Source organism: Adiantum capillus-veneris, chromosome 25 (assembly GCF_014529385.1).
Source record: "Adiantum capillus-veneris isolate H3 chromosome 25, ASM1452938v2, whole genome shotgun sequence".
Classification (NCBI taxonomy): domain Eukaryota; kingdom Viridiplantae; phylum Streptophyta; class Polypodiopsida; order Polypodiales; family Pteridaceae; genus Adiantum; species Adiantum capillus-veneris.
Window position 1 is genome coordinate 113,934,822 of NC_140955.1, and position 14,659 is coordinate 113,949,480.

At 50.8% G+C, this 14,659-nt stretch overlaps 1 protein-coding gene across 2 annotated transcripts in view; it reads right to left on the bottom strand.

The window, feature by feature from the left end:
• LOC147425491 (ALBINO3-like protein 3, mitochondrial) overlaps nucleotides 1-14,659 on the bottom strand; it is a 153,257-nt gene that overhangs the window by 71,650 nt on the left and 66,948 nt on the right. The window lies entirely within an intron of this gene.

A 14,659-nucleotide genomic window follows, 5' to 3' on the forward strand; every position in this document is an offset into this window, starting at 1 on the left:
TTTTGGAGGAGCTAGAGGAGGATTTCGAGCCTCAATGCGAGCCTCCCGAGCCCTCATACGTCGCTGACGACCTCGACTACGACGACAATGTGGAGATTCAGCAGGCGAGCACTTCTTGAGTTTGATGATCATTGATCACTCGACTCTCGAGTCTAGACTCTTGAGTCTACGACTCTACCTACTACATAGCCCTTTGTACTTTTTGTTATCCTTGAGGCCTCAGGCTTGTCCTAAGTCCTTTAGGCTTTTTGACTCTTGAGCCCTTGTGGCATGCACTTCTCATTTTGTATCCATCGATCATCGATGTTTTATTAGCACATTTCAGCCTATATAACTCGTGTTCTTTGGTCTATTTAGTGTAAATTTATGGTCAAAGTGATGCTCTATGTGTGTGGCATGTGAGTAGGTCAAAAAATGCCAAAAAAAATCTCTTTTTTTTTTGCCATTCCGACCCCCATCCCCGTTTCCTGACTTTTGCCGTCCCGACCCCGTTCCCGACCCCGACCCGCCGTCCCATGTAACTATGGTTGCAACTCCTCTCTGAATAGGACTACCACACCTCCTGACCCCCATCCATGCGTTGATTTTACTTCTTGCCTACAAGTAGTCTCCCAATGGTATCTCGTCACTCTAGATAATGTGCCGCCAAGATTCTGATGCGTTTCCAAGTAAAAAATAATGTCTCTTCCCTTAAAGCTATCCTGAAATGCACGTACATCTAGCTTCATTGATGCATTACAATTCCATGCTGCCAGTTTAAGGTTGGTCCCATAGGTCTCGCACCGTCATGCGGTGCATTTTTCCAACACCACTACTCTCCCTCCCTTTCCCTTTCTCCCTCGCCGCCTTGATCTCTGGCATCAGCTCTTGCATGTGTGCTACATGTGTTACAGTGAGGTCATCAGTTTGCTTGAGTACTGGTCTCTTCTTCCGGGATTCCTTCCTAGCTTCCAGTGTAGGGAAACGTATAATGAGTGCTCTTTCCTTGGGCCTTCCTTTCTCATCGCTTCCCTTCTTGACAACTTTCCAAGAATCTGTGTGTGTGGGTTCAAAAATACCCATGCACGACATTCAACAAGTACAGACGTAGAGAGCACGCTGCTGCTGTTGCGCTACCCACTCGCCATCGCAACCTCCCCCTGCCCCTCCCCCCCTGCCCTCGCGCGCCTCCGCTCGCCTTTCCCCCCCTGCCCTCGCCGCCCGCACCTGCTGCGCGTGCGCCAGCGCGCTGCCCAGCCTGCCCGCAGCCCTATGCCCGCCCTGCCCACCTGCTCGCCAGCTTTCCCCCACTCCCGCCTGCCGCCCCGTTTTCTGCCTTAGCCCCCCAGCCCCGCCTCCCAATCCTTCCTCACGACGGCCATCCTGCTCGTCGGGCCTCGCCAGTACCAATGACGGGTTCGGTCCTGCAAAAGCTTCGTTTTTCGACTACGTTTCCCCGCCCCTCCCCTACAGTAGCAGACACAAATGGAGGCTCCAGCTTCGCCACAGAGGGACTCTGATGAAGCCCCCTCGCCCGACCCCGCTGAGCCCACCATTCGACTTGGTCTCTCGCCTACAGAGCAAGCGAGCCTTGCCGCAGAGGTAGAGAGATTGCAGGCGACTTCGGTCATCTGCAAGGTTCTCGGCACTCGACCCAGCAGAGGAGAGCTGCGAGACCTTCTCCAGGCCCGCCTTCTCTCAGAGGTGGGCAAGATCTTGGATGTCCAGATTCTCGGACGGGGGTACTACCAGATTGAGTTCGAGAATTCCGAGATGGCTTCCAAGGTCATTGCTATGAGTCCACTGGCCATCCGAGCATCACGCGCCCACTTTCGACAGTGGCGACATAGTTTTGACCCGACTTCGGATATGCTAGTAGAGGAGGCAGACATCCCCATCTCAGTCTGCTTTCCGGGTTTACGGAGGGAGTACCTTCCACTTCTCTCCAGGATTGGCTTCGCCATCGGGACAGTCCTGGAGACACCTCGTACGGCAGCATCAGTAGCTGCCAAGGCGGCTGGCATCCCTTCAGTTTGAGTTTTGGTCAGAGATACCCACACGCTCCCGAAGGTCATCCTTTTGCCTCGGGTGAGTGGGGGTTGGTTTCGACAGAGTGTGGAGTACTCGGGTCTCCCGAACCAGTGCTTCATTTGCAGACAGATGGGCCACCTAGCGAAGGCCTGTCCACGGAGGAGACCACGACCCGCACCCCAGCCTCAGCCCCAACCTGCCAAGGCTGGGCCGTAGCCGCAGCCAGCGACACAGAGCACAGATTCAGCGCCACCCTCCGAGCCTGGGGCTCAGGCGGAGGAGGGGTGGCAGCAGGCCCGTGGCCGTCGACGCCAGGGGCCACAGCGTCAGCCTGGCACTCAGAGTGGCCCCCAAGTGCCTACTCAGCAGCAGTGGGTTCCCACGGGGAACCGCTTTGGGCCTCTTGAGCAGGAGGAGCCTCCTTCGCCAGCCTCCACCTCCGCTTCACCCTCGCCAGCCGCTCCGCCTTCCGATCTCCCCTCCTCCTCCTCATGCCCTCCCCCGCCCTCTGCTACCGCTCACCCCCCACCTCGCCCCCCCCATGTCTCTGCCGCCCCACCCCGCTTCTCCTCTCCCCCGCCCCCCCCAGCCCCTTCTCCCCCTCCTCCTGCTTCAGTACCTCAGTCGGCTCAGAAGACTGGACCCTCGCCGGCGGCTAGGAGATCTCTTGGCAGCGCCTTTGCCACGAGTCGCCTAGCGAGAGAGGGTCCGCCTTTCACGCGGCCCCCTCTGCAGATTCAGACATCTTCTCTTGCAGCTATCCCGCGTGGTTTGACGAGCATTGACCTCCGACGCGGCTGGGATTTCTTCGATTACGGGTTTACTCGTTTTCTTGGCGACTCCGCAGCAGACCACGAGGCAGCCTGCTTCAAAGTCCACGCTTTGTTCCTCGCCGCTAGGGGGACAGAGGCCTTGGACTCAGCAGTTGGTTTCTCCTTCCCCCTCTGTGGCAGCACTGAGACAGAGTGGTCCCTCGACTCAGTCGTGGGATGGTTGCATACACAGGTTCTCGAGTTCTCTCACCACATGGGAGAACTTGGCGTTACAGATTTGTTGCAGACGTTGTGGCCACTGGCCAAGTTTGCGGTGACACCCCCAGACTCAGCAGGATGTAGACACATTGTGGTGTACTTTTTTGCTGATACGCAGTGTTTGCCTTGCTATGTATTCATTCATGAGGACTCCTGGACAGAGGAGGTTGCTTTACGCACGGCTCGCTCTGCTTGCGCTTGGACCAAGCACTCACTGCAGTCTCGCCTATCTAGAGGACGCTCGGATGCGGATTACTCCCCATCCAAGCCTGCTTCGAAGATAGCTCGTCTTGCTGCTGCGGCAGCATCTGTTCTCTCTCGCTCCCCATGAGGATCGTCTCGTGGAACGTGCAGGGACTAGGTGGGCCCAAGTTTCAGCGACAGCGGGGCCGATTGCGTCAGGAGCTTCAGCGTTGCCTTGTGGGAGGAGAGATTGATCTCCTTATGCTTCAGGAGCACCATTTGTCTAAGAGCCGCATTCGGCGATGTGGTCAGATTTTGCGTGGACGCTATGATACCTTTTGGTCAGCTGCTTTTGGACCTGGAGGCATCCAGGGTGGGGTATGTATGACTATTGCGGACTCACTTCAGCAGGCCATTGTGGGCAGAGGGATTATTGTACCAGGCAGGGCTCAGTGGAATACTATGCAGGTTCAGGGTAGCCTTGTGGGTTTCCTGAACATCTATGCGCCCAATGTGGCGAGTGCTCGTGCAGAGTTTTGGTCACAGATTGTTGAGTCTTTGCCACAGGTTGACCAGTGGTGTGTAGGAGGGGACTTCAACATGTTGGAGGACCCTTCTGACAGGATCGGAGGCAGCCATGCTACTGTGCATGGAGTGGAGTTAGCAGCTTGGGAGAGGTTTTGTATGACGCTGAGGGTCTCGGATACATGGCAGCATTCTGGCTTTGTGAGGCCTCCAGAGAGTCTTGCCTTCTCTAGATCGGACCGCAGAGTGGGAGGAGTGAATCTATCGCGCATAGATCGCTTCTACACTAGTGACCACTTCAGTGACTCGGGGGGATCAGTGGGCATCCTGGCAAGGACATCCTTCTCGGACCATGCACCAGTGATTCTCACAGTGGCAGATAGGCAGAGGAGTGGGAGCACGATGCTTCGCATCCCAGAGCGGGTCTTGTTGGACTCAGCACTCAGAGAGAGGGTCGAGGCTCTATGGACAGAGGGCATGGACAGCCAGGCTCCACCTGCAGACAGAGTGGCCTCAGGCCTAGCTCAGCTTAGCCACTTCTTTCTCCGAGAGTCTCTTTCTCCGGGAGTCTCTGGCTCGACGGGCTGCAGCGAGAGAGGAGGTGCAGCGTCTCAGACGAGGCATTGCTTCACTACAGAGGATGCAGGAGCAGCATCCAGACAGTCCATGGTTGGAGGAGCAGTTACAGCACGCTCGACAGGACCTTGCTTGCACAGAGGAGAGGCGCCATGAGTTTGCCTTTCATCGACAGGCATCTCAGTGGACTCAGGTGGGTGACAGGGTGACAGGTGGTTTTTTTGAGACAGTGGGACCTCGGCACTCGCATGCCAAGGTCAATCAGTTGAGGAGACCCGATGGGTCAGTTGTTTGTGAGCCTGAGGATATGCGTGCAGTCGCTACTGACTTTTACCGTGAGCTACTATCGGCTGAGCCCCAGCCAGAGCGGTAGGATGCATGCAGGGAGTAGGTTTGGGCACAGATGCCCTGTCTTGTAACAGAGGAGATGCGCCAGAGGCTAGAGATGCCACTTCAGCTTGAGGAGCTGCACACGGCTCTTAGGGCCCTCCCTCGTGGTAGTTGTCCAGGTGAGGATGGGTTGACTCCCAGCTTTGTCTTGGAGTACTAGGACCTGCTTGGCCCAGATCTTTGTAGTGCCTTTCAATACATTCTGCACACAGGAGTGATGCCGGATAGCATGAGTGAGGGCCTGATTTACCTCATTCCAAAGGAGGGTGGCTCCTTGGATGAGATTCGACAGTGGCGCCCCATCACCATTCTCAACTCAGCCTACAAAATTCTTGCCAAGGCTCTGAGTTTGAGGATTCAGCCACTTTTGGAGAGCCTTATACATGGGACTCAGACAGGTTTTGTCAAGGAATGCAGTATCCTTGACAACATCTTCACTTTTTGGGAGGCTTCTGCCCTTGCACGGCTCCGTGGGGAGGACCTTGTGATTCTTCTTCTCGATTTTGAGAAGGCATACGACAGAGTCGACTCGGACTTTCTAGAGGGCACGCTACGCAGGATGGGCTTCTCAGAGGCTTGGATCAGAGGGGTGTCAGCTTTGTACAGACAGGCTCACAGTCGGGTGCTTTTGGCAGGAGGTAGAGGTGAGCGCTTCATGCTCACACGATCGGTCAGACAGGGTTGTCCTCTTGCCCCCTTTCTCTTTCTGTTCTATGCGGAGGCGATGAGCAGATTTTTGGTGTCACAGCAGGTTGGTTTGAGGGGCTTAGCACTCCCTCTACGGGGAGATGAGCTTCTGGACGCTGAGTTTGCCGACGACTCAGCCTTGTACTTAGAGGGCCAGGAGGCCAATTTATACAGATGTGGGCAGGCCTTGGAGACCTTCTGCTGTGCATCGGGCGCACTGATCAACTGGAGAAAGACAGTGGCTTTCTCGGTTGGTAGTGCTCCTGTGCCTGATTGGATGCCAGGAGAGGGTTTCAGGTGGATTCCTCCAGGGACTGCAGTTCGGTACTTGGGTTGTCAGGTTGGTTTGGATTTGTCCCCCGAGCAGCAGATTGCTCCTCTTCTCCTGTCCATCAGGAGAAAGCTGTTACATTGGAGCTCAGCCCGACTTTCGTTGGCTGGTAGAGTAGTAGTTGCCAACCAGGTGTTGTTGGCGACTATGTGGTACATCACTTCCTGCTGGATCTTCTCGAGTTCTTGCATCAGCCAGGTACAGAGGCTGATCAGGAACTTCCTTTGGTCAGGTCGCGACACTCAGATTGCCCGAGCTAAGGTGGCTTGGTCGGTCATCACACTTCCTTGTTCTCAGGGAGGGCTTGGGATCATTGATCCAGCACAGCAGAGCAGAGCCCTTCTTGAGAAGTTCGTCGTCAAAGGACTTCTTCCAGGCGAGGAGCCCTGGAAGGAGTTCTTGTTGCAGAGGCTTCGTGCCAGGGTGCCTCAGTCAGGAGGCCCTTGGCAACCCTCGACCAGATGGATCTTTACAGAGTTGCGTCGAGTTGGTTTGAGCAGGAGACTGGGGGACCGATTCGCTGTGAGTCTGCTTCGTTCTTGGGAGCTATTACGGCGTGGCCTAGAGCAGAGACAGCCGACGTGCACAGAGGAGCGCCTACGGCAGCCCCTCGTCTGGAACCCCATGGTTAGCACTCAGCGAGGCCACTTGGTTGGGAGTAGGCCTCATGTTTCTTGGGGTCCCATGGCAGCAGGTCCAGCGCGCTCTCTAGGTGACTGGCTGGAGTTCACAGGTTTGTCAGAGGAGGTGCAGGTTGTCCAGCTACAGGGCATGAGAGGGGCTCAGAGCATGTGTCAGGACATCTCAGAGTCAGTTCCAGCTGACTGGCTCACGCCTCTCGAGCCAGTGGCACCCCGGTGGATGGGAGCCTTCACACGATTGGAGGTTCTCATTTCAGTCAGGGCTTGCTCAGAGACTGTCCCAGCCCTGTTCTTCGAGCTTCAGAGTGGGGGACGACTACAGAGAGTTGTAGTAGAGGCCCCGCAGGTAGCAGAGTGTTGTTTCCAGAGGATCCGAGTTGTGGGCATCTGTGGGAGGACTTGCGTCATAGACCCTGACCCAGCAGCTCTTGAGACAGGACACTGGAGGCTATGGGCTTGGGAGTGCTGTCCACTGGCACGAGTACAGTGGGATCTTGGTGAGTGGCTATGGAGGGACCCATTCTCTTCTGCAGACCGCCCAATAGTCCCTTTCTTTCAGTACACTGTTCGGCTTGGACGTCATATACTTGCAGCACAGAGTGAGGCCCGCCCCGCTGCACCACGTCATTGGCAGGAGGAGGGTCTCGCAGTTGAGTTCTTGGCAGCTTTTTGGCAGAGGCTGTGGGACTCCAGACAGCCGAGGCGCGTCACCTTGTTCCAGTGGTTGGTTGCACACAGAGCCACAGCAGTAGGGAGCTGGCTAGTACATAGTGGTCTCTCGGCCGCATGTACAGCCTGTGACCAGTTGGTGGAGAGTCAACGTCACTGTCTTTGGGCCTGTCCCTCGGCCCAGCAGGTGTGGCTACGAGTTCTTCGGCTGATGCCTGCCCTCTCCACGGCTCGACAGTACACTTGGGGGGCAGCGGCTTGGTCCACCCTCACGGGCCCGGCACTTCAGTTTGAGCTATCTTCCACCAGCAGGATGATAGTGATACAGGGGGGTCGACCTACACTCCAGCCTGCTACAGACCTTACTCCACAGGAGTGGAGCAGTGAGAGAGCGGAGTGTTGGGAGCTCATCAGCGGCCTAGCTCTCTGGTTCATCTGGCGGGCCTGTTGTTTCCGCATCTTTGAGGCTCGCCTTGTACCACCAACAGAGACTGTTCGTGACTTTTGGCTAGAGCTGATCCATACTCTCAGAGGACAGCTTGAGGGACTACAGGGCAGCTCCGACCGCATGCGGGAGCGCCGCGAGGCTTTCCTTCGACTCTGGCGCCCTGGGCCGTTCTACTCCATGGTCCAGGGGGTGCTCAGATGGCACTACTGTCCACCTGTGTGGCTTTACTGTCACAAAGTGATGACGTGGCGGACAGCAGAAACCCTAATTTCTGCCAAAAACCCTAAAATTCCTGCAAACCCTAATTATTTGCCAAAAACCCTAAATTCCGGAAATCGCGGAGGCGGATTATTAAAAAAAAAAAACAAAAATTTTTTTGTTTTTTGGAAAATGATGAGCGACGCGAATTTTGCTGTTGCTTTTTTTTTATAAAAAAAAAGAGAAAAGACTCTCTAAGAGAGAGAGAGAACTGATGCTTTTGATTTTAAAAGCTTTTGGGGCTCTGCTTTTGGGCATCCCTTGTAACCTTTAAATTAGTGGTGAGGGCCTCACTTCTCAGAGCATCTGGACGCAGAGTCTGAGAGTGAAACCCTAACCGCTCTCTTGTACTTTGATGATTGATTAATACAAAAAGAAATACCGAAAGGGGCGCCAGTCTTTGGGGCCAATATCTCTAGGCACGGAACTCCGCCGGGCCAGTGCAAATCTATTGTGATCTGTGAATTGTTTTGAAGTGGTTATTTGGTGCTGTCGCGGTTGATTCTTGACTTGGAGTGTCCAAGTTTGTTACAGTGGTATCAGAGCACGGCCGATTTCTCTTCTACGGGAAATCCGATCCCCGAATTTTTTTCCGCGGCACCTATGGCTTCAGGCAATGATCAGTCGACTCCCTCTGCATCTGGAGATGCGGGCTGGGATCACAACGAAGATTCAGACAGAGAGTATGGCCCGCCTCGGCCTACTCAGGCGGAGCAAACAGAGATGGAGCGTCGTCAATTGATTGGCGATGCAACAAAGATGATGCTCAATTTTGCCAAGGACCCGAAGATGGTAAAATATATGAACCAGACCTCTTTGAAAGAGGTACAGATGGAGTGGCAGAGAACCACAACACCACTCCCGAAACCCGCTCTCAAGAAACCTTCTACCTCCAAGAAATATACGAAGAAGGAACTGGAGAACGTGGTTGATGCACGGATTGCTCAGCTTTTCGACGTGCAAAAGAAAGGCAAAAAGCACGGGAAAAAGCAGAACAAAGGTACTGACTTCCCGGGATATTTGGGTCGTCAGTCGACATTCGACAAAGCAAAGAAACGGAAGAAGCGTGTTCGAAGGAGTACCCAGTTCTTCTTCTTCTTCTTCTGACAGTTCTTCTAGCTCCTCGGATTAGAGCGAAGAAGACAGAAAAAAAGCAAAAAGCGAAGCAAGACACAAAGCTTCGGAACGGGCAAGAAAAAGGCAAAGAAGGCTACATCTCGCCCAGAGACTGACAGTTCTACTGAGGACTCGTCTACAGACAGCTCAGATTCCGATGACGGAAAGTTTTATGCGAACAAGAAGAATTTTTACAAAGCCAACCAGTATGACTTTCTCGAAGATAACAGCAAGAAAGTCCGAGAGTTTAAGGAAGGTGGCCACTCGATCAAGTTTGATACTTTTCAGGATACTCAGATGCTTCGAAGGCTTTGTCTCTTATACAGCAGTTTGACATCGCTTTCGCGGGAGGACGCTATTCAGAGCACTCCAAGATTCGGAGAGCTGCCTCTTACTCTGAGGGGAATGCTCGTACTTGGTGGTCCACGCTTCTATTAAGCAAGACTGTGCCAGTTACATGGCTGAAATACAAGAGGCTTTTTATTTCTTCTTGGTTGACTCAAGAGTTTGAGCGAGATATACGAGCTGCTTGGAACCATCTCCGGATGACCAAGAGCGATACAGTGAATTCTTATTGTGAAAGATTCTGGAGCTCTTTTCTACCCGCCTCTTCATTCAAGAAGATCTCGTTCAGAGAACAAATTGAGCGCTTTACCTTGGGTCTACCTACAGAGATCCGAGATCACTGCTTGGAACAGAAGTCAGCTTCTATTCAGGAGTTGATGAGTCATGCGAAGCGGGGCTTTGCCATTCACTCTGGCAGTCTGACCTACCCCACAGATGAGGCCATGACACAACGAGCCAAACAGACTTCTGGGAATGAAAGTAGAATGAAAAAGAGCAACCCAGAGAAAAAAAAAGGATGCACGACCCAAGCTTACTCCTGAGGAGAGAGCTCGCTTCATCAGAGAGGGGAAGTGCTTTGGATGCGGGAAACATGGACATATTTCCGCAAAGTGCCCTGATAAGGCACAGAAAGAACAGAATGATAAAGACGACGACAGGTCTGAGAGTTCGAGAGCAGCTGAGGAATGTGGCAGAAAAGGCAGATAGAAAAGCAGAACTGGTACCACATGGCGTGGGACTTGCACCGAATCAAATGAATGAAAGTACAAACTTTGCCGTTTTTTTTTGGGGCAAAGTGAAGGATCAAGAAGCTCTTTTGAAGGAGCCAAGGCCAACTTCTTTTCACTTGGAATTGGCGGCTCGATTTGGAACTGCGCCCGACAGACTGACGCCACTGGCGGAGGTAGTTCGACTGGCACCCGGATGGGATGTTGCCATTACACCGAGCATTAGCAAACTTCGTTTGCAATGACAGGGGTGTTCAGGGCACGTGAGTGACGTTCTACTCGGGATCCCTTGGTACCACAAGAACTACGCCGTGGTTGACTACCGGGCCGAGAAAGCGACTTTGATAAATGAAGGGCTTAGAGATTGTACTTGATGAACTTCAGTTTTCTTACTCATTCTTTTGGGAGAACTGAACCATGGATAAAAGTTGAATATGTTTTGACCTGAAGAAAAGAACGCCAAGATTTTTTTCTCCACGCTCATGCCGATTGCTTTTGAGAGGGCCTGAAGATCATACCATTGATCTGATATCTGGAAGCACACCACCGAATCGGCCACCTTATTGTGTGAGCCGAGTACAGAATGAAAAGATTATGAACTCAGTGAAAGACCTCTTGGAAAAGGGTCTTGTCCAGCTTAGTACTTCACCGTATTGCTCTCCAGTGTTGTTGATTTTGAAGAAAGACAGATCTTGGACAATGTGCATCGATTATAGCACTCTCAACGAAATCACCATCAAGAACAGATTTCCGATTCCTAGGATCGATGATATACTCGACAGGTTACAGGGATCCTCGTGCTTTAGCAGGATTGACTTGAAGAGTGGATATCATCAGATCAGGATAGCGCCAGGAGATGTCTACAAGACAGCTTTTCGGACGACTTTTGGGTTATTTGAGTTTTTGGTGATGCCTTTTGGCTTAACCAATGCTCCTGCGACATTTAACCGGATGATGGACAGGATTTTTCGAGAGTACAGGCTATTTGTTGGCACTTTCTTTGACGACATCATTGTTTTCTAGAAGAATGAGGCAGAACACAGAGATCATCTGCTTCAAGTCTTTTAGGCATTACGAGATCACACGCTAGTGATTAATGCAAAGAAAAGTGAATTTTTTCCTACCATGGATACACTTTTTGGGACACGTTGTGTCAGCAACACAACAGGAGTGCAAATGGACCCGGCCAAGATAGAGACTATCCGTGATTGGCCCGATTTGAGGAATGTCCATGAAGTTAGAAGCTTCTTGGGACTATGTTCATACTACAGGCGGTTCATACGAAAGTTTGCAGAGGTTGCTTCCCCTTTGCATATCTTGACACAGAAAGGAGTACCTTTTTCGTGGGGACCCACAGAGGTGACTGCCTTTCAGACATTGAAAGAGAAATTGACTACGGGACCTATTTTGACTTTGCCGGACTTGCAGAAGTCATTCGAGGTATATTGTGATGCTTGTGGTCGTAGTCTGGGTGCGGTCTTGATGCAAGAAGGCCATGTCATAGCTTACGAGAGCCGTTTGTTCTCTAGGCCGGAGATGACAGCACAGATTTATGAGAAAGAGCTTTTGGCGGTTATCCATGCTCTTACTCAGTGGCGGCATTACCTACTCGGAGCGGATTTTACTGTCTTTACAGACCATCAGAGTTTGCGCTACTTCTTGTCACAGAAGCAGCTTTCGGAAAAGCAGATGCGGTGGGCGAACATCTTGTCACAGTTTCACTTCCAGATTGTCCATGTGCAGGGACAGAAGAATGTGGTGGCAGATGCTTTGTCTCGGAAACCGTTGGTTCTGGCTATTTCCGCGATACATCATAGGAGCTTCGAGGATATGGTCGATCAGTGTGCCACAGATACAGATTTTGCAGATATTTTCACACGGATACGGGATGGGGAGACAGTAGCTGGATACTCCCTTCGGGAAGGCTACTTGATGAAAAAGACTATGTTGTGCGTTACACAGCCGTTGAGGGAAAAGGTTATGACTGATTGCCACTGTCCACCTTTTACGGGTCACCGCAGCATTGCTACCACCATGAAAGGGGTAGAGAGAGATTTCTTTTGGCGGAGACTGAAGAAGGATGTGGAAGAGTTTGTGCGCAGTTGCTTGGTATGCTAGAAGGTCAAGTTTGACAGGCATAAGGCACAGGGATTGTTACAGCCTTTACCCATACCCACCCACCCGCCCCTGGGAAAGTATTGAAATGGATTTCATTTTTTTTTATCTCCCGAGAATACAGAATGATCACGATGATTTTCCGATTACATGACCCCAGATTTATGAGTTTGTTTTGGAAGGCAATTTGGGAGAACATTGGGACGCGGTTGCAGTTCTCGTCATCGTTCCACTTGCAGACTGACGGGTAATTTGAGATTGCCAATTCAGTGATTTTAGATTTATTGAAGTCTTGTATCTCGCATCAGAAGACTCAATGGGAGAAGAACTTACCTTTGGTGGAATTTGCCTACAATAACACGATACACTCTTCGACGGGGAAGACGCCATGAGAGATTGTTGAAACTGCTGCGAAGGTTCCATCCTTCCTGAGCACGAAAGATTAGAAATTTGAAGCGGATGAATATTCGCGAGATTTGGATACGGCTTTTGCCAAGGTTCACGAGACTTTACAGAAGTCTCAAGAACGACAGAAAAAGGCAGCGGATCGCCATCGTCGCGACTGGAAACTGAAGGAGGATGATTGGGTGCTCTTACTTTTGAGAAGGCACGCCTAAGAAAAAAAAAAGGGAAAGGAGAGGCTTTTTCCAAAGCTTAGTATGTGATACTACGGACCTTTCCAGATTACTGACAAGATAAATGATGTCTCCTTCCGATTGGACCTGCCAGATACTGGAGGATTCATAATGCATTGCATGTGAGTCTCTTGAACCCTGTTAAGGGTGATGTGCCTGATGATGGGGAGCCTGATGAGCAACCCGAAGTGGAAGAAAACGAGGAGATCCTTGTTCTTGAACAGATTTTGGCACATAATGATACGAAGAAAGGTAAAGTCCGAAGGCGGTTCTTGGTTAAGTTCAAGAACTTTCCTGCATTTGATGCGAAGTGGATGGAGGAGGAGGACCTAGCAGATACTCCTCGGATTGTGAAACTTTACCTCGATGTTTTGGTTTAGCATAGTCTACTCCAAACGGAACCCAGAAACTCAGCTTGGCCGAAGATCTGGTGCAGTGGGATGCACAAGAGGGGAGTCGCTCCACTCCTTTGTCAACAGATGCCTCGATTTTGATACTAAAGTCACCGATGTCTCTTTGAGCTTCAGGGATACTGAGAGCTGACAGTATTCTGCTGGATGACTTTATGAAATGGAATTCCTGATTATGATACTGATTTGTTCTTGACTTCTTGTGAGTACAGGAACTGATAGACGAAATGACTGCAGCATTTTGGTCTGATTGATCTCGAATAGACATGGTTGCAATAGGGGTTAGTCAATCGGACATCGATGAGGTCCCGATTGGACCTAGATGTGATTGCTAGCTACATTGCCGATAAATCATGGTCTAAGATCCGAATGAATGTTGAATGTCATGTGATGTCCTGTGATGTCTGGTGATGTCCTGTGATGTCGTGTGATGTGACTGTCGATTTTGTACATGTGCTAGATGTGTGTTCCTAGTACGTAGGTACTAACAGTCAGTGTCTGCTAAGACGGTTTATGGCTTTTGTCGGTTTTGCAGGCGTAATCGCGGTCGATTACAATGCTTTCAAGAGGGGGGTATGTCACAAAGTGATGACGTGGCGGACAGCAAAAACCCTAATTTCTGCCAGAAACCCTAAAATTCCTGCAAACCCTAATTTTTGCCAAAAACCCTAAATTCCGGAAATCGCGGAGGCGGATTATTATAAAAAAAAAAAATTATTTTTTTTTTGGAAAATGATGAGCGACGCGAATTTTGCTGTTGCTTTTTTTTTATAAAAAAAAAGAGAAAAGACTCTCTAAGAGAGAGAGAGAACTGATGCTTTTGATTTTAAAAGCTTTTGGGGCTTTGCTTTTGGGCATCCCTTGTAACCTTTAAATTAGTGGTGAGGGCCTCACTTCTCAGAGCATCTGGACGCAGAGTCTGAGAGTGAAACCCTAACCGCTCTCTTGTACTTTGATGATTGATTAATACAAAAAGAAATACCGAAAGGGGCGCCAGTCTTTGGGGCCAATATCTCTAGGCACGGAACTCCGCCGGGCCAGTACAAATCTATTGTGATCTGTGAATTGTTTTGAAGTGGTTATTTGGTGCTGTCGCGGTTGATTCTTGACTTGGAGTGTCCAAGTTTGTTACATTTACCCTCCTCCCATCTCTTGATTTAGCCCCATTGTACATATGCTGTTTTTTCATTGGGAGGGTCTCCCCACCATGCTTGTTGTAGCCCTCTCTTGCAGAGGTGGATGTAGCCCTATGGGCTGTTTTCATTAACTAATAGAAGGATCTTTTTCTAAAAATAAATAATTTAAAAAAAAAAACCCATGCACTTCAAGACCTCTTGCACTTCTTCTACTTTTCCCGTGTCTTTGAGACCTGTAACACGCATATGAAGGGCTCTAGTCTTTCTCTTTTGCTCCTCTTGAATTGTCATATTGATGATAGTCGATGTTGGTGTGGCTTCAAGCATCTTATCTTTTCCTTTCTTTGCGTCCTCAATCCACTTTTCAGCTTTATCAACCTTCTCTTGTGTTTTGAATAGGTGCTCCGCCCATCAAGAGGTTGTTC